The following is a 22687-nucleotide window of genomic DNA, read 5'->3' as shown; positions in this document are numbered from 1 at the left end:
CGATCTCTGAGCATCTTATCTTGCCGGTGGCATTTCCAGTTTAGCTGTGGCTCTGCCTGTCCCGCTTTTAATCCTTGTCCCTCCCCAAAACTCCCCACCGCCCAACCCAGGGAAAGACAAAAGGTTTCTTTCAAAGTGAAGTAAAATAAATCCATAGCCCTCTTTCCGCGGCTCACCCATTCTGCTTCCGCAGCTACAAGAAAGGGCGCGTTGTCTGCTCTCTTGGAGCCAGCTGACATCGGTGGCGAACCCTGCGCCCAGCTGCCAAGCGCCTGCCTGATGCGTTTCCTGATCCAAGCAAGCTGTTGCTCCTTCCCTTGAATATTAATTGCTGCATCGCGAAATGCTGCAGTTCAATACCACTTGGAAGACTAGTACAGTAGGTGGGCGATAAATCATGCATGGGAGAGCCATGATGGCAATGCAGTCCCCTTTATTTATTTATTTTTACATAAAAATTAATTGGTTTATGCACAAGGTAACGGCTCTCGGTAACGCTATCAGCGAGGAGGAAGAACTATACTGATCTGTCCTTCCCTGTTGCTGCGGCTTGAGATGCAGAGCCTTGTGAATTAGCTCTCTAAACCTTGGATGGGCCATTTTAGTCCCCCTCTAAATGTGATTGCTGGTTGCTACAAATTATAAGGACCCAGGTGGCGCTGTGGTTAAACCACAGAGCCTAGGGCTTTTCTGATCAGAAGGTCGGCGGTTCGAATCCCTGTGACGGGGTGAGCTCCCGTTGCTTGGTCCCAGCTCCTGCCAACCTAGCAGTTCGAAAGCACATCAAAGTGCAAGTAGATAAATAGGAACCGCTACAGCGGGAAGGTAAACGGTGTTTCCGTGTGCTGCTCTGGTTTGCCAGAAATGGCTTTGTCATGCTGGCCACATGACCTGGAAGCTATACACCGGCTCCCTCGGCCAATAATGCGAGATGAGCGCGCAACCCCAGAGTCGGTCATGACTGGACCTAATGGTCAGGGGTCCCTTTACCTTTACCTACAAATTATAAGCCCACAACTTTTTGCTGCTAGAGGGAAAAGTCAAGCTGGAGCTTCCCCGTTCTATGTGCAGAATCAAACTGTGCCAGCAGTTGAATCTTATTTCCAGCAGCAGCAATATCGATGGGACAGCACACCCAAAGGCATTAGACTCACTGAGAGCCCCCACCCCGAGTGATGTATTATTGTGTGTGTATTCTCCAATATGGATCTCAAACTTTCGATGAGTTAGAGACTTTCCCTGCATGTGAAGACAGGCGGATTGAGTGGACAAGACCAATAGCAGGTCCAACGGTCAAGAAGAAGGCAATTTCTGCACGTGCTGCAGAAGGAAGTGAGGGACAGATGAGGCTCGTCAACATGGGAAGGTGGCCCATCTAGGAGAAGGAAAACTCTGATCCTAAACCTTCCCTGCCTTGTGGGATATCTTTGGGAGAAGAAAAGGCTAGGAAGTAAACCTTCCACAAATCCGGAGTGGAGTCCCTAAGGCGGTTGGATGGCATCTTGTACACCTCCCCCTGGCAGCTCCTGCACCCAAGCAGATGCCAAATGTATTGCTCTGCTTTTCTTTGGACTACATCAGCAGGGCTGAGAGAGGGGTCTTGTCATCTGGGCAGCCCAAGAACTCCATACACACCGGCCAGGCTTGCGCCCTGGGGAGGAGACTTCGGTGCTGCTAGCATAGCAGTTTGACTTCACCCCCAGAGGTGCACTCCATTGTCTCTCATTGCAATATGTCCTTGGCACAATAATAATGAAGTCTTGGTGGTGGTTTATTCTGCTTTAGTCCTGTGGTGCTTCCCCAGTGCTACCGCATCATTGCTGTCTAGAGGGGCTATATATAGCATAACAAGAGTGGGGCAAAAATACAGTGGTACCTTGGTTGTCAAACTTATTCCGTTCCGGGAGTCCGTTCAACTTCTGGAACTGTTCAAAAACCAAGTCGCGGCTTCTGATTGGCTGCAGGAGCTTCCTGCACTCAAGCAGAAGCTGCGCCGGGCATTCAGCTTCCAAAAAATGTCTGCAAACTGGAACACTTACTTCCGGGTTTGTGGCGTTCGAGAGCCGATTTGTTAGGGAGCCAAGTCATTCGACAACCAAGGTACCACTGTAAACCAAAACATTTGTGGCATTAAAAGTTGCAAGATTTCAGCAAGAAGTTAAGGGATATGTACTCCTTACAAATGGAGCAGTGTGAAACCCATTGACCCCCACCCCACTCCTGCATTTGGAGGCACAAATATTACATGTAGCTTCCTAGAGAACACCCAGAGCAACATCAACAGGCATCCCCAAACTGCGGCCCTCCAGATGTTTTGGCCTACAACTCCCATGATCCCTAGCCAACAGGACCAGTGGTCGGGGAAGATGGGAATTGTAGTCCAAAACATCTGGAGGGCCATGCCTGAACATCAACCTGATTGTCCAATAAAAAAGATGTCTGCTGGATGGCCACGGATGCATTGCCAAAAAGATACTTTTACTAAGTGAATGATTCAGCCTTTGCCTCTCCATAAAAGTTTATCTTTATTTCACTTTTTAAATCTCAGCAAAGAGAAGATGTGACCTTCAGTGTTATTCCAGTAATGAACAAATTGCATTGTTAGTGTTATTCAAGTAATTAACAAATTGGTTGCAAATCCCATTGATGATATTGATATTGATATTGATATTGATGATATTGATGATATTTGTCAACAGTGTGGCTTCTCAACTTGATTTGCAGGAGCTACGTTTGTTCACCTTCACAGTGCACCAAGGAAAGAGACATTATTTTTTTTACTTTCCAGAGATGTTTTCGCAGTTATTACCACTAGATGTCTCCATGCTGTATTGAAATCCCAGAACCAGGGTTCTTGTAACCTTGTTATAGCAAAAATCCCCCAAATCAGTGGGAGAAAAAACCATTCCCCTTTTAAATCATTCCAGTGCATGTGTTGCCCACTTGAGAGAAGTGTTCAATCTGTGATGTTCACGTGCACATGAAAGTCACCAGTGAAAAGTCATCAGATGAGTATTAAACATGCACATCAATTTCTTTCCTGTGTTTCCTGAGAAGTGTGGTCGTCTGTGTTAGATTGAGGGCTCAGGACTCTTAAACACAAGAATCAGGATACAGAAGAAACTTAGCATACACTGACTGTGTTCAGTTGCTATGATAAACCATGGTTTATTGTGGCAGAAATAAGCTAGCTCTCGTGGGGGGGGGGGGTTGCCCCACGCACGTCCCTTCTCTTCTGCCAGAGCTGCCAGTTGGAGTTCAGAAGCTTCCATTTTTTATTAACCCCAATTTGTCATGTTGTTTGAACCTTGATTACTATCCAGAATCAAATAATTTATGTTAAGGAGGGGTGATTACTTGCAATAGATATGGCAGAGGTTCCAGAGACTAATTTGGCTTGTACTTGCATACCCGGGGAGGGTGGGGTATAAATAAATTTTATTATTATTATTATTATTATTATTATTATTATTATTATGCATGGCCGGGGAGCGTGGGGTATAAATAAATTAATACCATTTTTTTGCTGGGAAATTCCCATGTTTAGTTACCACAATGGACTGGATGGTTTAGCAGGAACCATTTGATATTTCCCTGAATAAATGATACTATGGTTGAGCTTCCTCTGACTCCTTGAATTAGTAATGTGCTCACCGCTAAGCCAAAATAGACACATAGTCTTGGGGCACGTGCAGATTTCCAGTTGAACCAAGCTTCTCATTCAGATAGTAGAGCATGAGACTCTTAATCGCAGGGTTGTAGGTTTGAGCCCCATGTTGGGCAAAAGATTCCTGTATTTCAGGGGGCTGGACTAGATACCCCCCATGGTCCCTTCCAATTATATGATTTATAAAAGTCGGAAGCATGCAAGTCTGAAGGGAGGCTTGGCTTGTTCCCATAATTTATCATCTATGGTATCTGAAGACAGCTGTAGTGTTCAGCTTTCATCGTAGTGGACAGCAACAACCAGTCTTCCACTTCTTCCTTTTAGAATCCCCTCTGTCCTGTCCAGTCTATTATAAATCCTAAAATCCTAAAATCGATTAGCCTATGGCTAATCCAGAGCATGCTGAAATGCTGGCTTTGAAGAAGGAAGGGATCTGTCACTCATATAAGTACGATCCTCAGAGTCAGGCTACAGAAAGTCCAAGAAGCTGGGAAACATAAGCATAGGATTACCGTATTTTTCCACTCCATAAGACGCACATGACCATAGGATGCACGTAGTTTTTAGGCATAGCAGCCAGCTCCTAGAGGCCTAGGTGCCTTTGCCCCCCATTAAATATTTGAGGAAGTCATCCCCCCATGTTGATGGGCATTGTCATTAATCTAGTGTGCATGCACTTTGTCTTGAGATCAATTGCAGCGGTTCTCAACCTGTGGGTCCCCAGATGTTGTTGGACTACAAATCCCATCATCCTTCGACTCCCATCATCCCTGAGCTCTGGCCTTGCTAGCTAGGGGCGATGGGAGTTGTAGTTCAACAACATTTGGGGACCCACAGGTTGAGAAAGGCTGATACGGTATGTGAGGTGGGGCTTACCTGCCCCCCCCAATATTTTATTCAAGTTGGAAGAGGGAGGGAGGGAGGGAGGGAGGGAAGAAAGAAAGAAAGAAAGAAAGAAAGAAAGGGGTGAGAGAGAAAGAAAGAGAGACAAGGAAGGCTCTGGCTCTGGCTCTGGCCTTCGCTCCATAGGACGCACGGACTTTCCCCCTTCCTTTTTGGGAGGGAAAAAGTGCGCCTTATGGAGCGAAAAATGCGGTAGCTTGAGGTTTTGCAACACGCCATCCAGTTGAAACTACGTTTTGGGAAAACACTTCTCTTAGGGCATGTGCAGTCATCCCCCAAATTATGAAGATAAAATGGTGGCTCCCTCGTGACCAGGCAAAGGAAATGAGAAGTACCCCTTCCAAGGAGCTCCTAACTCAGGCAAGAATTTGAGTCATTTGCCCCGTCTGGGTAGTAATTCTCCACAAACATTACCAAATTGGTATGGATTCCGTCTACAGGGAGAAAGCTCATATGCTTCTTCAGTACATGGATCAGCCCTGAAGCTTGGATCCTTCCATGTGTACTCCCCACTTGAAGGAAGAATAGTGCATTTTCATATGGTGTCAATAATACTGATCTTTGATCTCCCCCTCGACTGGATAATCCACAACAGGAGATGTAGGGGCTCAGTTTTGGCTAATCGAACTAGTGTGAGAACAAGGGGAAGATTCATTTGAGGGCTTCCCAGCCTTCTAGAATTTTTGAAACCACTAATTAACTACAATAGTAGCAATTCAAAAAAGAGGTAAATTGCCAGTAAACAAGCTAGTGCAGACTTTTGGTTTGTGGCTGTGGCATGGTGATCCTTCTACTGAGATTTCTGGATAATTATATGGAAATTCTCTCCCAACAGTGCATTATATTAAAATAAATAAATACATTAGCACAGAGAAAATACAGACTCCCAAGGCTAACCATTTTCAAAACTAAAAATTGCATTGCTATGGCAATTTCATATCCCTCCTTTTTTCAGGTTTCAAACTCATTCCTCGAAATGCGGAGCAGCACTTAGAATAGCATTCTATTAACCGAAGCAACACTACATTAATATTTTCTCTCTCCGATGTCTTATCGGTATTATTATCACCATTAAAAACTGGCGACTCCTAAAATTCAGCTGCAGTGTCGATAACGGTGCATTTGTACATGTGCTTCTCCTGCTCCCCCCCCCCCCGGTTACTGGTTTTTTTATTTAAAAAACCCTCCTTGAATAAATTACTATTACTAGGTGGGATGTATTTCAAGAGAAATACTTTGCAGTCGAAACAGCAATTCCATTAAAACTACATCGCCTCTGAGAAAACATTTGGTCTTCCTTTGGGGAATTCGAAAGCAAATGTTTCCATGTGATTTTAGAAGGCTCCAATATTTTGCCACAACAGTGTCTCCAGGGGCTAAGGGACAATCAGTAGCTCCCCCCCCCCAGCAGAGAAGGGTCGGATATACCGGTATGTACTGAGAATTTCCTGGCATCAGAGGTCAGTGTTACCGGGCAGTTGCTGATGCCCCCACCTCTGCAAGAGGCCCAACCCCCTAGTCACCATTGCTGCTCCAGCTCCTCTTTGTTGCTAGAGGCAGGGCTATTGAGAAGTGAAGTATAGAAGAGGCCAGGACTTTTGAGCTTCCGTTTAAAAAAATGTAAGCCTCTAGCTCTCCCAGAAGGACAGTTATGAAACAAAATGTGCAGGCATCCTTTGAATCAATTTCCTTGGCAGCTAGGCTGCTCTTGCCTTTCTGAGTTTTTTTTTAGCCAATAAGTGAAGTCAGAGCTGTGATTCACAAGTGAGTTGTTTTGGCAACAGGGTATGTATAGGGATCCATGGAGTTCTAAAGACTGCCTGTTTTCTCCTCCCCTTTAGTGCACTTTTCGTTCCTGCTTCTGTCTCATTTTCTAGTCTTTGGAATCCTGGACAGGATATCCTGTCTTTTGGTGTGTTGATATTTTCTAGAGAAGTGCACAGGGCTGGTTGAGTTGTTTGCAGCAGGAATATGTAGTAAGTGATGATTAGATAGTGGAGTTCTTGGGGATGGGTTGTCACTGCTGGTATAAACACTTAAATGGGTATATTAATGCCCAATTCTCCAATCCTGTTTGCTCAGAATAGGGAAAAGGCACTGCTTGACCTGTGTGCCATTACCAATTTGCGTCTTGACGTTATCCAACATCTGAACAGGATTGCTGCAAATTTGAAATCTCTTTGCACTTCCTCCACCTGAAATATCACACCTGGTCTTATAGCGTTGCTAGCCTAAGATCAGTTGATGAAAGACCTACAGTGACACAACTGGATTACAACTCAATGACGCTTCAGATCTTTGCATAGTTCAGGACTGGCCCTGGCAGAAAGCAGGGTTCTTGTGCTTTTAACAGCAGTGTATCAGGCAGAAATTAAACGGGTTAAGCCTTTTTGACACTGGAAATGCAGTTATTGGAAAAGTTTTACCTGATCACATAAGATACCTTATTACTACTCTGTGGCAACTGATTTAATTTGGAGTTCTCCAATCCACCTGCAAAAGAGAACAAAAATCTGCACATGACACAAATCATGTGCTAATTTTATGCAAATCTTCTTTTGCTAGTTGGGCAGACTCTGACTCTTAATTTTTAATTTTGTACACTGCTGTTTTAATCTCATTTTAAGGAAATTTTGTTGAATGTTATTGTGGTATTATTGTTTTTGTGGTCAGAGATTTTAATTTTATTAAACCGTATAATATTTTCATTCTGGAAGTAGCACTGTAGTGGCCACTGATTTTGATTAATCTTCCTTTAAAAACTACCTAAGCCAGTGTTCTTCAACGTTGGGTCCTGTGGCGGAGGAACCCTCTCCGGCACTCAGAGCAGGACACCGAGGGGCTGGGCGAACCGCCCGGCGGTGCATGCGTGTCATCCGCAGCTCTTCACGACTTGCTTCCTCCTCCAGTTGCCAGCCCTTTCTTCTCTTGCAATAATGGGCAGGACTCCAGATGTTCTGACCGGTTGGCACAGCAAGGGTGGGAATTACAGTCCGGGGTTGGGTGGATGAAACAGTCAGGAGAAGCTGTGGCTGCCTCTTCATTGGGAGACTTAAAATTATATGCATGTTCTCCAGGTGGTCACCTAGCACCCCTCTGTTCCAGAAATTGCCCGCCGCAGCAACTCTACTGAGCTGCATTAAATCTGATTTACTCTAGTAAGTGTAAGTGAGACGTTAAAATGAAGCCCCCTAGATGCGCAATCACAATGCATGCCATTGTTCAGTTCCCCCACAATATCTGTGCTCTATTTTTCCTCCCCATTTTCTGTTTTGAATGAGCAATAACAGCAAATAAATTGGGAGACATTGTAAGATATGACTGTAGGTGGCATAACAGAAGCAGAAGCCGAACCTTATCTTGAGTGCATTGTTATGCTTTTATTACCCACTTATTGTATTATTGAATCTATTTTTAGGCTCTTCCTCCTTCTTCCTCCTGGGTGTTTTGTGCTGAGTTTTCTGTTTGTCTGTTTTTTGTGAGACTGCTTCATGTAGGAGAAAACCAAGCCCACGCCCCCAAAACAAAACCACCGACTTCTTCTTTGTTTGCTTCCCCAAATCCAATTTCTTGTCATTAATGATGTTCCCAACATGAAAGGAGTCTCCCAAGAAATAATGAATGGCTCTTCACTGCAGCAAAAGCTCAGGAGCTTTTGTTTTTGTTTAAGTATTGAAATATCTTGGAGCGGAAGAGGGTGACTGCGGCTCCTCAATGCTGTGTCCGCCAGTGATTTGACCTTCAGCCAGTCTCATAAGGCAGTACATGTCGTGATCACATTACACGGAAACGGTGCGCTTAAACACAGCAAGCTATCTAAGGCCCTTTCCACGTATGAGCAATGAACCCATTGAGGGGATGGGTGACCACAGTCGCTCTCCTGACCTTGTCAGGGTTGGTCTACTGGGTGCAGTCTGAGGTGAACCACCCCAAGAAGCAATGGGAACGAAGAGTAAGTCAAAACCAGAGTGCGTGCCTGGAGGCAGAGCTGAAGAGCAAACTAGGTCTCTGAAGATGAAACAACAGAGTTGGGGACCAAGGGATCATCCACACGTCTGCTTGCCCAGCTTTCCCCTGGGAAATTTTTGGACTAACAGCTGTCCATAGAGGCACAGGTCAATTCTGTGATCAGGGCAGCTGTCTACCAGCTCCATCTAGTACGCAGGCTGAGACCCTATCTGCCCGCAGACTGTCTCGCCAGAGTGGTGCATGCTCTAGTTATCTCCCGCTTGGACTACTGCATTGTGCTCTATGTGGGGCTACCTTTGAAGGTAACCCAGAAATTGCAACTAATCCAGAATGTGGCAGCTAGACTGGTGACTGGGACGGCCGCCGAGACCACATAACACCGGTCCTGAAAGACCTTCATTGGCTCCCAGTACGTTTCCGAGCACAATTCAAAGTGTTGGTGCTGACCTTTAAAACCCAAAATGGCCTCAGCCCAGTCTCCACCCCCATTGTTAGCCTGGACACTGAGGTCCAGCTCTGAGGGCCTTCTGGCGGTTCCCTCACTGCAAGAAAGCTCATACCAATAACAAACTTAGTTGGTCTCTAAGGTGCTACTGGAAGGGATTTTTTTTATTTTGTTGCAAGAAGTGAGGTTGCAGGGAACCAGGCACAGGGCATTCTCGGCAGTGGTGCCCCCCCCCCCTGTGGAACACGCTCCAATCAGATGTTAAGGAAATAAACAACTACCTGACTTTTAGAAGACAGCTGAAAGCAGCCCTGTTTAGGGAAGTTTTTAATGTATGATCTTTTATCATGTTTTTAATATTCTGTTGGCAGCTGCCCAGAGTGGCTGGGGAAACCCAGCCAGAGGGGAGGAGTATGAATAATAAATTGTTGTTGTTGTTGTTGTTGGAGCAAACATCTATTGGGTTTTCTCCAGACTGACATTTGCTCCGATTTAGCACTAAAGAGCAGGTTTTCAGGGGGAAACCATTTGGACTTGTGCTTAGAAAGGAAGGAAGAAGCAGAAAACCACTGGGACCCATGCTTTATAGGCATCGGACAAGCAGAAGTGTGGACCAGCCCCAGGCCAGGACCAAAGATTCTCCAATGGAAATCAAATTGTGGTGAAAGCTTCCCAGTGATTGTACTCCGTCTGACCATGATGCCACGGCATACCCTCCAATATTTCTCCTATGACCAGAGAACACATCAGCAAGCAGGCATAGGAATTTGCTATTAGAATCTCATCCATGTGGACATTTGAAGAAGGGCCCCTATGTAGGTGCAATACTTGCAAGGCAAATAGCAGTGGGGGGCGGGGGCGGGAAGAGACTCCTGTGCTCTCCCCCCCCCCCAATCCAGATTGGGAGCACATTCTGGAAGAAGGCTCCAGGGCTGCTTTTTTTCTTTGCACTTTGCAGGTGAAGCGACTGGAATCTCAGGCCAAACCTGAGATTCTCATTACATTATTAAAAAAGAGAGAACGCTTTAATAATGTAATGTGTAGTTTGGCCTCAGAACCCTGTCGCATCGCCTGCAGAGGCAAACACTGGGTTCTGGTTTTTCACTGTGCCTCGAGACTACCGTAAATGTCTTTTCTATATATTTGCTTCAGATGTTGACCAGTGGCTTAGGGTGCATTCAGACGTGGGGGATATTGTGTTCCTGATTATAATGCTTGTGCTTCTCTCCCATTTTCCAACATTTCTTTCTGACTGCATTACCTGTTGTGCTTTTTGGTCGATATTCCAGTATGTCATGCTAATTTTCTTTCACACCAGTGGGCGTGGTGCAGCACAAGAATGATTGGCATTGGACAATGTCACTACTCCCCCACACTTTCTGCATAATAATAATAATAATAATAATAATAATTTTTACATTTATAACCCGCGTATCTTGCTGGGTTTCCCCAGCCACTCTGGGCGACGTGTAACATCTATAAAAACACAACAAAGCATCAAACATTAAAAAACAAAATATCCTATACAAGCAACAAATAAACCAATAAATCAAAGAAACCCACAACAACAACAACAACAACAATAATAGCAATAATAAACAGTTTAGTTATGCCCAAATTAAAATAACTGCCAATTCCAACTAAACATTTAACCAACATCAACCCGACAAAAACAAAACAGAGGAACCAAAATTAGAACCATTCAAAATGTTTTAAAACATTTTAGCCAGTTGCCCCAAACCCAAGAGTTGTTCCAGCAATATCCCCCCAGCCTCCCAGGAGCCTCTTTTGAGAAGGAAACAAAGTGGCTTCAAATCAGTGTGAAGGTAAGGCTGCATATGTCTGCTTCTCTTGCAAGACCAGGCATCGGGTTCCCACACCCCAACCCATGCAAATAAGAGACCAATGAGACTGGTTTTGGGGTCAAAACAGGCCACAACTTTATTGAATACAGATGAAAGAGGTTTGGCTTGGGCATGGGGCAATCAAAATACTTCCGGCCTGCCTGCCAGAAGCGACACGTGGTCAGATGGGGGTTCCTAAGACTTGCATCAAATAGAGTGACCCCCGAAAGGACCGTTGTTTGGGCAAGTGCCTTTGGCCCTGGCCCATGCCCGGGCACGCCACTCCCCCTGGATCCCTTTAATGGGATACTACAGCCTCCCCCTCCATTCAAAACAAAGGATTTTACCCCCACAATTTTCCTGGTTAAGGGGGCTGCAAATTGATTTTTTTTCTTTCTGGAGTCAAACAACACAGAAATGAGTGCTAAACATGCACTATTATCAAGCCAGGTCTTCAGAAGTGGCTTTTACACTGCGTGGAAGCTCAAACATAATACCTAAATTAATAGTTATGGAAACATTGGGAAAATAAACTGTGGCATGAATGCGGCCTTAGATGGATTGGAAACATCCATGCATGGTGGAAAACAGGTCTTTAGCTAAATAGACCCTCCAGATTTAAAGGCAGGATGCCTTATGAGTATGAATTGCTTGGTGGCAAGCAACAAGAGATGCTGTTGTGGGCTTCCTTCAGTAGCACCTGTAAAAAACACACACAGGATGATGGTCAAGAAAGACCTTTGGTCTGATCTAGCAGGTCTCTCTGATGCTCTGGAATTGCTGTTAGGCTGCCACACATGTCTGGTGGGTTGTGATCAACTTGCCACAATGCAGCTTGCGCGAGCACTATCCAGTGCGAATAATCTCTTTTTAAAAATGTTAATTGTTGTTAAAAACAGACTATGCCCACCCCCTTTCCCCACAAGAAATGGTTAAAGGCAGGTCATGTTCACATCAGGGCAAACCGTTGCTGCGCTTCCTATTTAGAGGAAGTTGTCTTCCCTCCCTTCCTGGCATAATACACAAAAAATATTTCCTCTCCCTGCCTCCTCATGTCCCCAGCTCAAATTCTTTGGGATTTTCTCGGCCTAAAGGACTTCATCATCATTATTTTTTTGTATTCCATTCCTTTGTGCTGCATTGTTGAAGCACCCGCCTGTCTGAAAGAAAGTCCCTCCAGGCAATGAAGGCTGGACACGTCTCGCTTTGGGACTCGTCAGTTGTCTGCCCTTGAATCAGATGTAGAGAGTCAAGAGGGAATAGGGATTTGAATTAGGTCGCCCCCCAATGTGGCAGCAGCTAAGCAGGGAACTGGCAGGCGTTACTTTACGGTGCCAAGGAGCATCGATGGTTGCTGCTGATCCCTTTAAATGTCCCCAGGCATTGCTTCGCCTGCCCCCCTTTCCTATTCCTGTGATAGGAGCGTAGGAAGCTGCAGTTAACTGAGTGAGACAGTCTAGCTCAGTATTCACTGGCTTAAAGTCAGGATTTCAGGGGAGGAGTCTCTCTGAGCCCTACCTGGAGTTTCCGGGGATTGAACCTAGGACCTTCGGCATCCAAAACAGATGCTCTACCAATGAGCTACGGCCTTTCCCCAATAAGTAAGCCATAAATAAATAAGCATCAGTAGTTTGCTGCCAAGAACTGCACTGTGAGAATGTCAGAGAAATGTAGAGGAAAGCTGATGAATGTTCGCCCTTTGTTTTAACGTTGAGGAGTAACTGCAGATAAATTTCCTAGCAGTTATCTCTGGTAGAAATAAAAGGGGTCTGAGAGTTTCCATTTGGTTTTTCCTGTAATCAGTTGGATCAATTTTGCACAGAAAACATTCAGTGCACAGTTACATTACACTAAGCAGAACAGCTCTCTGATGTAAACAAATTTGCAGGGAGCTTTGGAAAAGGAAATGTTGATGATAAAAAAAAGAGTTGATGATAAAAGATCACGAGCTCTGTTTACGGAGGCCTGGTCTACGCTATCAATATATATCAGATTTATACCACTTTGCCTCTTTTGGCTTTTCGTAAAGCATGGGTGGGGAACCTTTTCCCACTCAGGGTCCACATTACACCACAGGCAACCAGTAGTGGACAAGGCCAGAGGCAAACATGCGTATGCTGGAACCTGAATGATCTCCATTCTGTCCAGCAAAGCAGACTTTACCCTTTGGGATTTTGCTGAACTTGAACTTTCTAGCCTAGACAGCTGTTCCTCTTCGAATGGTGGGGTACATGCAAAAAAAATCTTTCCATCCAGGCAGTGCAAAAGGCAGTATCACTGTTCATTGGGTACCAACCAGGCAAAAGTTCTCAAGGAGGGCAGAGAGCTTGGCCAGGAAAGGGCATGGTCTGGAGAAAAAGAGGTGCAGTGAGGCTTGAGGGACAGAGAGAGGGGCTTGAGGTTCTCCATCCCTGCCCCAAAGGATCCTGGGAACTGTAGTTCATAAGGTACTAAGAATTCTTCATTCGAGGTTCTTAGCTTCCACAAATGATGATTCCCAAGATTCCCTGGGAAAGGGAATCGTTCTTAAACTTAGTTTAAATCTTTAACTTGGATATGCCAAGAAGAAGAAGAAGAAGAAGAAGAAGAAGAAGAAGAAGAAGAAGAAGAAGAAGAAGAAGAAGAAGAAGAAGAAGAAGAAGAAGAGTTGTGCTGAAGAATCACCTGAAACACAAATTTGTAATATGGAAAGCAATTCAGAACAAGAAGAAAAAGTGTGAAGAGGCAGTTTTGCTCTAAGGACACAAAGAAACCACAGATTGTCAAGGTTTCCCAGCGGGTATCCACAGGGAAAAATAGATGTGTTTGTAATTATCACATTTACAGTTGGCGTGGCTGATGTTTTAATTCCCTGCATGGAAGTGCTTAATGTGGAGGGAATTCATAATATCTGAAGCAGCATTAAATCTCATTTAAATCCACGGGACTTAAATTTTGTCTACTGGCAAGATTGGCCCAACTCATTTCCTGAGACAAAGGGCAAGATGGCGCCCTCCCCATTCCCCTCAGAGAACCCAACCAGGCTGGCTCTTGAGTTTTCAGCGCTGGTGATGAGACATTGTCCTCCGTCTTACCTGAGGCCAGAAGGCTAGAATAGGGGGTGCAAGGCAGGCCATGAGGTGCATGTACTCTGCCCCCCCAACACCTTGCTGTTATTTCCTGATACCTAACACCTGCCACCTGAGGTAGCTTCTTCACACTGCCTAATAGCAGGGGCAGCTCTGTTGACTGGCGCACTTAACACTCTGTGGAGGAAGACCCATAAAACTATAGATCTATATGCAGATTCTAGTCATTCCGTGATGAGTTTTCTCGCGTCAGAAAACATCCCCTTGCTTTTCCTTATTACACTTTTCCTCGTCCCATAAGCATTGTCCCCCCCCCAACCACACCTTGGAAGCTTTATAACATACTGTAAGGGTGACTCCCTACAGTGAGCCAGCCCCCATCATCCTAATGTCCACCTCACCAAGCACAGGGAGCAGCAGTGGGTCTGAAGCAGCCAGGGGAGAGGGGAGAGACTCGGAGGGAGAGAGAAGCCAGCGTGCAGAATGATGGGAAAGCTCAGGGGAGGAGAGATGTAGGCAAGGGCTCAAGGATGCTGCTGGAGAGCCCTTCCACCGCCTTGACAGGGAGGAGGCTGAGAGGGCATCACTCCTTCCGGCACAAGAGTTAAGGAGAGCACAGCGACGCAGGTCAAGGGGGAGGCGTTTTGGGGTGCCCCGACTACTTTGCTGGCGTAAGAACAGACGTACGCCATTGCCGGATTCTGATTCGGAATGAGAGGTCCTGTTTTAAGCTGTCTCTGCACTGTACATACTTTGCACAATAAAAGTCTTTAAAGACAAACTGGACTCAAGCAGAGTTACTCTAGAGTAGCCACGACGACCCTCTGACACATACCCTCCAACATTTCTCCAATGAAAATTTGGACATCCCAAGGAAAAGTGGGGCATTCCGGGATCAAATCAGAAACCAGGATGGCTTCTCTAAATTAGGGAGGTCCCTGGAAAATAGGGACACTTGGAGGGTCTATTATACATCCAAACTATCTGTCTCAGCAAGCTCCTCCCCATCTTAAAAACAAAACACCCGGAGAAAAATAGATGGTAAAAATACAGGAGAAGGTATGCAAATATTCTTATTTCACCCACAGAGCAATCCATACCCCTGATCTGCCTTGCTACAGAGGGTCTGGATGTGGGTGGAGATGTCCCTCCACTGGCCTTCGCCATCAACGGAGCTCTTCATGATTGTTGACAGCCACCATTTTTCGATTGTTCACCACTTATATATATATACTAGGAAATAGGCCATTGAAATCAGAGACCTGCCACCCTCTCTGTAATTTTCTTTTAGGATAGCCTCAGAGTATTGCATCTTGCCAGGAATGCCTGTGCATTTTTGGAGTGTTTATTAACCTGTTCACTGTGCTCTCAGTACAGTACATTTTCTGCCTGCATCCAACTCAATTATGGGCAGTATACGGAATGAATTTAATTAGATTTGCCATAGCCGAAAGGAAGTCTGTGTAATGTAGAGTCAGGGGAGGTTGTCCATTGCTGTTGCTAAGATTTTGCAAAGAAAACCAGAGAAAGCTGATGGCTGATGCAGTTTGCATTTTGATGATGTATTTTGATGCAAAACCAAGGGCCAAATTGGATGTGAAAATAAATGGGCCTGAATCTAATGAGCAGTGTATTTTTCATTTAAAAGGAAATTGTATCAGTTGGCGCTAATAATATCAATGAGATCGAGCAGGCATTTTTTTGGGGGGGGGGCGGAGACTCACCCTTTCGTCTGCTGCAGTACTGAGGAAAACAAGTATTTGCTTTGGGGAAACCTTCCGTTAGCAAGCATTGTGTTTTGTTATGGGGTCCCAAGTATGCAAATCATATTAGTTGTTCTACATTGTAAGTTTTTCTACATTGCTAGACTGGTGACTGGGAGCGGCCGCCGAGACCACATAACACCGGTCTTGAAAGATCTACATTGGCTCCCAGTACGTTTCCGAGCACAATTCAAAGTGTTGGTGCTGACTTTTAAAGCCCTAAATGGCCTCGGTCCAGTATACCTGAAGGAGCGTCTCCACCTCCATCGTTCTGCCCGGACACTGAGGTCCAGCACCGAGGGCCTTCTGGTGGTTCCCTCGTTGCGAGAAGCCAAGTTGCAGGGAACTAGGCAGAGGGCCTTCTCGGTGGTGGCGCCTGCCCTGTGGAAGGCCCTCCCAACAGATGTCAAAGAGGAAAACAACTACCAGACTTTTAGAAGACATCTGAAGGCAGCCCTGTTCAGGGAGGCTTTTAATGTTTAATAGATTACTGAGACCCAGCCAGATGGGTGGGGTATAAATAATAAATTTATTGTTATTATTATTATTATTATTATTATTATTATTATTATTATTATTACCGATAGCAGAAAACTGGGAATCAATTAGGTACGTTGATGGCGCTATATAAGTAATAGCTCATAGCACTAAGAAGAAGAATTGTTTTAGTTACAGGTAGGTAGCCGTGTTGGTCTGAGTCGAAACAAAATAAAAAAATTCCTTCAGTAGCACCTTAAAGACCAACTAAGTTTTTATTGTGTATGTGGATTTTTTGGGGTGGGGGAGGAGAGCTTTTAATTTCCGCAATCGCCAGGTGGAAGAGCTTAAATCAACCTCTCTTGGTTTCTCAAATGTTTGGCAGGTGTGACACTGGGGATTCAAGCCCTCCCTGCATTGCCTTTTCTCTGAGCTCCAGATGAAGCGGAGACTTTGCAGACAAGAGCACCTAAGGAGGGAGAGCGGCAGCAGGAGGAGTTGGCGTTCAGCTGCAGAGCTTCACGTCTTCCCATCCATAGGTGGCCAAGCACCAGCATTTTAAAGGTCTCCATCTCCCTTTCCTGCCTTTAGACACTAAGGTATGTCTCTTTTGCCATAGGAGTGGCGCTTGCCCGTGTGGTCTCTACCTTGGTATTTACGCCTCTTGTCTCTCCCTCTGCTTCTGAATTCCAAGCACTTAATTATTGGCTTGCTCATTCTGCCTCTGCTTTCCTTCTCTTCCATGTACCAGCTTGTTCCTCCCACTCTCCAAGCCAGCCCTTAGCACTGTGTGCTTTCAATATGTTCCCACGCCCTGTCCTACAGCCAGCGGTTTCATGGTAACAAAGATGACGGCATTTCTAAATGGTAGGTAGAGGCTAGAGAAGGACACAGGCTGGCTGAGTGACAGGTTCACTACATACTTTCCCTGCAGAAGATCTCCAGCCTCTGCAGGTAAAGTTGAAAAAGTCCTCTGCCCCCAAACCTGGAGAACTTCTGCCTGTCAGTGTAGATAGCACTGTGCTAGTTGAAACTGTGGCACAGCTTTTTATATTGTATGTCTTTCTGCTTTCAAGCATCTGAAGCCCAAATGGCCTGTTCCAATAACAACAGAAGTAATTCAAGAAGTACCGTATATTCCGGCGTATAAGATTACTGGGCATATAAGACGACCCCCAACTTTTCCAGTTAAAATATAGAGTTTGGGATATATACTCGCCGTATAAGAAATACGACCCGGCGTATAAAACAACCCCCAAGTTTTGAGAAGATTTTCCTGGGTTAAAAAATAGTCTTATGCGCAGGAATATACAGTCGCTTTATCCAGCTTGGGTAAAGCAAAATTCATTTTAGTTCTTGCAAAGAACTCCAGTCATTTAGGATGCTGAGTGCTGCAAGGAACTGGGAGTACAAGGCAGTTGCAAACAAAGCAGTTTCCATCCCCTGACCCTAGCCAGAATTCCTGGCTAGCTTGATTTATTCCAGCTCATTCAATCAATCAATATTTCCTTAATGCACAGGAAGAAAATTGCCTAACAGGCTACTCCATCCCAGGCTTTGTACTCGGCTTGCAAGGCAGAGCCTGCTCAGGGAAAAAGAATTAAAGAGGTGGACTGTATGCAGATATGGAAGCCGATGCTTTAAATTCTCTGCCTTGTATTGGCCTCTTAGCATCAAGCTTTCAGCAGTTTCCAAGGTTCTTGTTGGGCAGGGACACAGCGAAGCCAGCCAGCTATTGATCTGAGGACCAGACTGGATGCAGGACTTGGGGACCAACACCTGCTGAGGCCCATCTTCTGTAGGATGGTCCATTTCCAGTCCCTGGAGCCCCTCAAGCTGCTCCTCTCCTTTCTTACCTGCCCTCCTCGAGCGTTGAACCTGTATTAAGAGGAATTAAATGGTGCTGCCACCTGTTCTCAGCTTGCCATGTTGTTCAGGGTGGATTGGGTCACAAACAAAAAAAGGTATTTGAGGGGCCATTGTTGCCAGGTGTGATAAGGTGAGCTCACTCAGTGAGGGGGTTCAATAGGCAGGGAGTTCCAAAGTGTGGATGCTGCTGCAATAAAAGATTGATTTCTTGCAAGGGCTAATGAATATTATGTGACACATGTAACAGTCCCCGTTCTGTAGATCGAAGTGGTCAAGTTTGCACATACAGTCGTACCTTTGAAGTCGAACAGAATTTGTTCCGGAAGTCCATTCGACTTCCGAAACATTTGGAAACCAAGGGGCAGCTTCCAATTGGCTGCAGGAAGCTCTCCTTAACAAACTACAGTTCCCAGGGGTATTTGGGGATGACAACCCATGTCTGTTAAGTGCCATAAGAATGCTTTAGATGTATACTGTGAATGTTGCCAGAAGGTCTATGTCTGGCATTAGGCAATGAGCCCAAAATCAAAGGACCAGAAGGGGGCCCAAAGGAGCATCCACAATGGCTGAGAATTTCCCCCCTCAAAAATAGGTTGCAGCCTTGCTGTGCAAGTTAGAAAGGCTAATGCAGAACTGAGATAAGGTATGGAAAGTTTGTGGAATTATCCAAAGCAAAATACAAATACCACAAATACAAATACGCTGTGATTAGGTGTGTTGATGTCCTGGCTTGTTGCTCTTCTGAGCATACTTCAGGATTAATTGTTTGAATAAGGCTTAGAGAGAGAGAGAGAGAGGCAGCAATATTGTTATTCTGAAAAAAAGAGAAAGATTTTATCTTGTAAGGTCCTATAGAGCAGGAAACTTCAGAAACTCGCTGGCTCCCAGTATCTTCTGTAAGCTCCTTTTCTGTAGCAGAGTAAGCACAGTCTGCCTTAGAGTGGGAATCTGACTAGCTACTTGCCCTGTTAACCAAACTTCTCTTTCTCAAAGAAAACAGAGCAGTGCAGGCTTCCTTTTATTTCACAGAAGCCGCCAATGTTCACCAAGAAAAGCGTTTTAACACTTCCAGCAGTACTTCTGCATCTTATACTTACTTCAGGCTTTGCATTTGTTGTGCTGCTGCTGCAACAGTTACCTGAAAAAGAAGGGAAGTAAGAAGCAATCTCACTAGCCCGGCACTATTCTAAAATGGGAATTGCCAGGCTGTTGGACACGAGCCATGTGTAGTTGCCAAGAAGCCTTTATGTGACTCCAGGGCCATACTCATGCCTGATGGTTCCTCGGAATGGCCCTAAAGCAAATATAATTGTTTGCCATGGCTTTGGAAGATATATGGCTGCTGAAAATACATATGAACATACAAAGATGCCCTAGGGTGTCTCATACCTCAGTACTGTATACAGGGATAGGGATGCGGGTGGTGCTGTGGTCTAAACCACTGAGCCTCTTGGGCTTGTAGATCAGAAGGTCGGTGGTTTGAATCCCTGTGATGGGGTGAGCTCCTATTGCTCTGTCCCAGCTCCTGCCCACCTAGCAGTTCGAAAGCACGCCAGTGCAGGGAGATAAATGGGCACCGCTGCGGCGGGAAGGTAAACGGCGTTTCCGTGCGTTCTGGTTTCCATCACGGTGTTCCGTTGTGCCAGAAGCAGTTTAGTCATGCTGGCCACAAGCCCTGAAGACTTCTCTTCTGCAGTGCCTCATGGGCAATGTGATGCAAATTATTATGTCCACCGTTACGATATGTTTTTATTGTTCAACACTGTTTCAACTCTGAATGCAGACTTGTCATTTTGCTGTTTTATACCTGGCAGATGAATGTAAGAACTGGGTGCATTGAAAAGCCTTTCCTTTGAGGCAGGTGCGAGGAACGTCCAGCCCAAGGGACTAATTCAGCCTGGTCCAGGCCCCAGTCATAAGTGAACCATGTCATAAGTGACATCTGGTGTGGGGCAGTTAAAGGTGTGACGGGCAGTTAGAAGTGTAGGAGTTCAGGGTCATGGGGTGTGTGTCAAAGACCCATTACCGTTTCTCCAACAAGTGTCCCTCTTGCCAGCTTCTATTGCCAGCCTCCTACAGCCTCCCAATCAGCAGGAGAGCTATTTAGCTGTTGGAGCTAATCAGAGTGAAAAGAGGTAAGTCAGTCACTGAGGACTGGCTCCTAGGTGTTGGGAGATCCTACACACGAGTAGAAATCCAGCAGAGACACATGCCCGACTGGCATGTTCTCTCCCTCCTGGTCGGTCGGGAGATCCAAAAGCTTTCTCCAGCCCGAATATCACAGCGACTGATCCCAAGAGGCATCGGCACACTTCAGGATCAGCAGAGTATAGGCAGTCAGCGTTCAGACTCAGTAGCACAGCTTTTTGGCTAAACTATGTTTATTTACATATACATACTTGGAGCATTGTAACTCAGCTCCTTCCTCTTCAGCATCAGACAGCAAAGAAAAAGAACAAAGGACAAATGTCCTACGTCACGGAAACATAGTAATATAAACATTCTGTCTCCATCACGTCCCACAATGTGGAATGAAAACATACACCGCCATGTGATAAAAACAGCCCCATGACTGCAGCACGGGGAATGAATCCTAACACTAGGGTCACTCTAGAGAGGGCATGCAGGAAGAACACTGAGGATGAGTTATTCTGAGTGCTGCAAAGCAACAGCATTTAGGAACACTGAAAACAGCAGTTTCTCCATTTACAAGAGAATGGTGGGCAAGTTCTGTTATGTATAATGGAACTTCAAAAATAAATATTACAACTTAAATTACTCTGAAAAGTGATATTGGAGCACTCCAAAAAAAGTGCCCATGCACAGAAAATAGATCTAGCTGAAGGAAAATGCATAGAGATCTGCATTGTTTGTTGCAATGTATCCCCAATTATTCTTATTATAAGTTTATTGTATGATAGTAGAAGGTTCTATCATCTTAGATGGGTATGTGGTTGTGAGGGGGCGGGACTGTGACTGTCCTGAAGGGATCATGCAGTTCTAAAGTGGTCAGTGCTCTGCTGCTGTCGGTGCACAATTGGGAGCCTTGAAGTGCCCTCCTGATTATTCATTGGCAAGAGAGGATTTGCTGTCAGCGCATATCAGCTGATAGGCTGTGACATCAAGTGTGTTGGCTTCCCATGGGGATCTGTGTTGCTGATCCTTGCTTTTTATAGCATATCTTGCTGCACTATGAAAGAAAAATTGGTCACCAGATGTCATGATGATATCAGGTCATGTGGCCTGCTGGGGTGGGGGGTGGGGATCCAGGATTTGACCTTCTGGCCTGATCCCGTTTCTCCACTCCTGATTTGAGGTGATACGAAAGGTTTCCTGAGATCTGTCATGGACTGTTCACAAATACACGCAAATCCTTGATGCTGTAGTCTTCTAGCGATGAGCATGCATGTGTGTACTAGCCCCGAGACGTTTGCTTAATTCATTTAATTATAATGGTGGTGAATCTAGCCTCTGAAAATAAAATTTTGGCAAAATAGTAAGTCTGCATTCAGAGTTGAAACAGTGTCAAGCAATTAAAACATAGCATGACGGTGCACATAAGAATTTGCATCACATTGCTCATGAGGCACTGCAGAATATAAGTCTTCAGGGCTTGTCAAAAGACAGGAAGAGCCGTGGCTTTACAAAAGTTATACTACAGCTGCAGAGCCACCACCGAGAAGTCTTGTCACTGTTGCCTGCAAATCTGGTCTTTGCTGATTGACAGGCCAGAAGGCAGGGCCTATGATGCCAACGCTGAGGTTCAGGTAGATTCATATCCTTCAGAAAACCTGGCCCTAGGTCATATGGGGCTTTAGAGTACGTGTGAGGAACTTTTGGTCCTCCGAATGTTGCTAAACTACAGCTCCCATCAGCCCAGCAAGCGTGGTGAATGGCAAGGGATGATGGGAGTTGAAGTTCAGCAACATTGGGGGTGGGGCGGATGTTCTTCAAACCTGTTTTAGAGGTTAACACCAGCGCTTCAAGTTCAGCAGCCACCACACAGGTACCACAATGGGAATTAATTTCAGTTATTAGTCTCACTCTTGAAAACTAAAGGCACCACTGAACTGCCAGATTAAATTAAATTTATTGAGGTTCCCACCCCAATAATGTCAGATCATGGAAAGAGAAAATAGTATACTGATGAATAATGTTCATAATTACCTGCTGGTGTCTGGCGTGGTTATGTGTACATATAATCTGAGAAATAGGCTGCTCCTTATCTTAAAGGGACAATAAGATTCTGTAAACATTTTCTGTTGACATCAATGGAAACATAAGCAGGCCCCAGGCTCCGTTGTTATAAAAACTGGTAATTAACCAGTAACATTTAAAAAACAAATAGAGATGAGGGTGATTTCCTTTGGATAACCTTCAAATCTGCAATGCATTGATAAATATATATAAAAAATCATTCTGCAGACTTAATTCTCATTGAAACAGCTGATGACATTTTGTAGACTGCCAGAGGTTGTTGGGCCTTCCACATAAGACCTTAGGATACCTTTGTTGGAAATGACTCCAATCTATAATGAAACAAATAAGCGGGCAAGACAGGACACAGTCTGGAAACGATGTTCTCCACTTGCTTTTGAAAAAAGGCAACAATGGCAATGAACTCACCTGGTTCTACAGCTGCTTTAGCATATGAAAGGGCAAATAGTTCACATGCTGTATGG

At 45.1% G+C, this 22687-nt stretch overlaps 1 protein-coding gene across 1 annotated transcript in view; it reads left to right on the top strand.

Annotated features, from left to right (window-relative positions):
* Positions 1-22687, top strand: part of MAPK10 (mitogen-activated protein kinase 10) — a 218344-nt gene that overhangs the window by 41618 nt on the left and 154039 nt on the right. Inside the window, exon 2 of the mRNA XM_060278429.1 lies at positions 16522-16735. The gene's annotated coding sequence lies outside the window, so the exon portion shown is untranslated. The remainder of the gene's footprint in view (positions 1-16521; positions 16736-22687) is intronic.

The sequence above is a fragment of the Zootoca vivipara genome, chromosome 9 (genome assembly GCF_963506605.1).
Source record: "Zootoca vivipara chromosome 9, rZooViv1.1, whole genome shotgun sequence".
Taxonomy (NCBI): domain Eukaryota; kingdom Metazoa; phylum Chordata; class Lepidosauria; order Squamata; family Lacertidae; genus Zootoca; species Zootoca vivipara.
The sequence above is the reverse complement of the archived record's forward strand: the minus strand, read 5'-3'. Positions and strand labels throughout refer to the sequence as shown.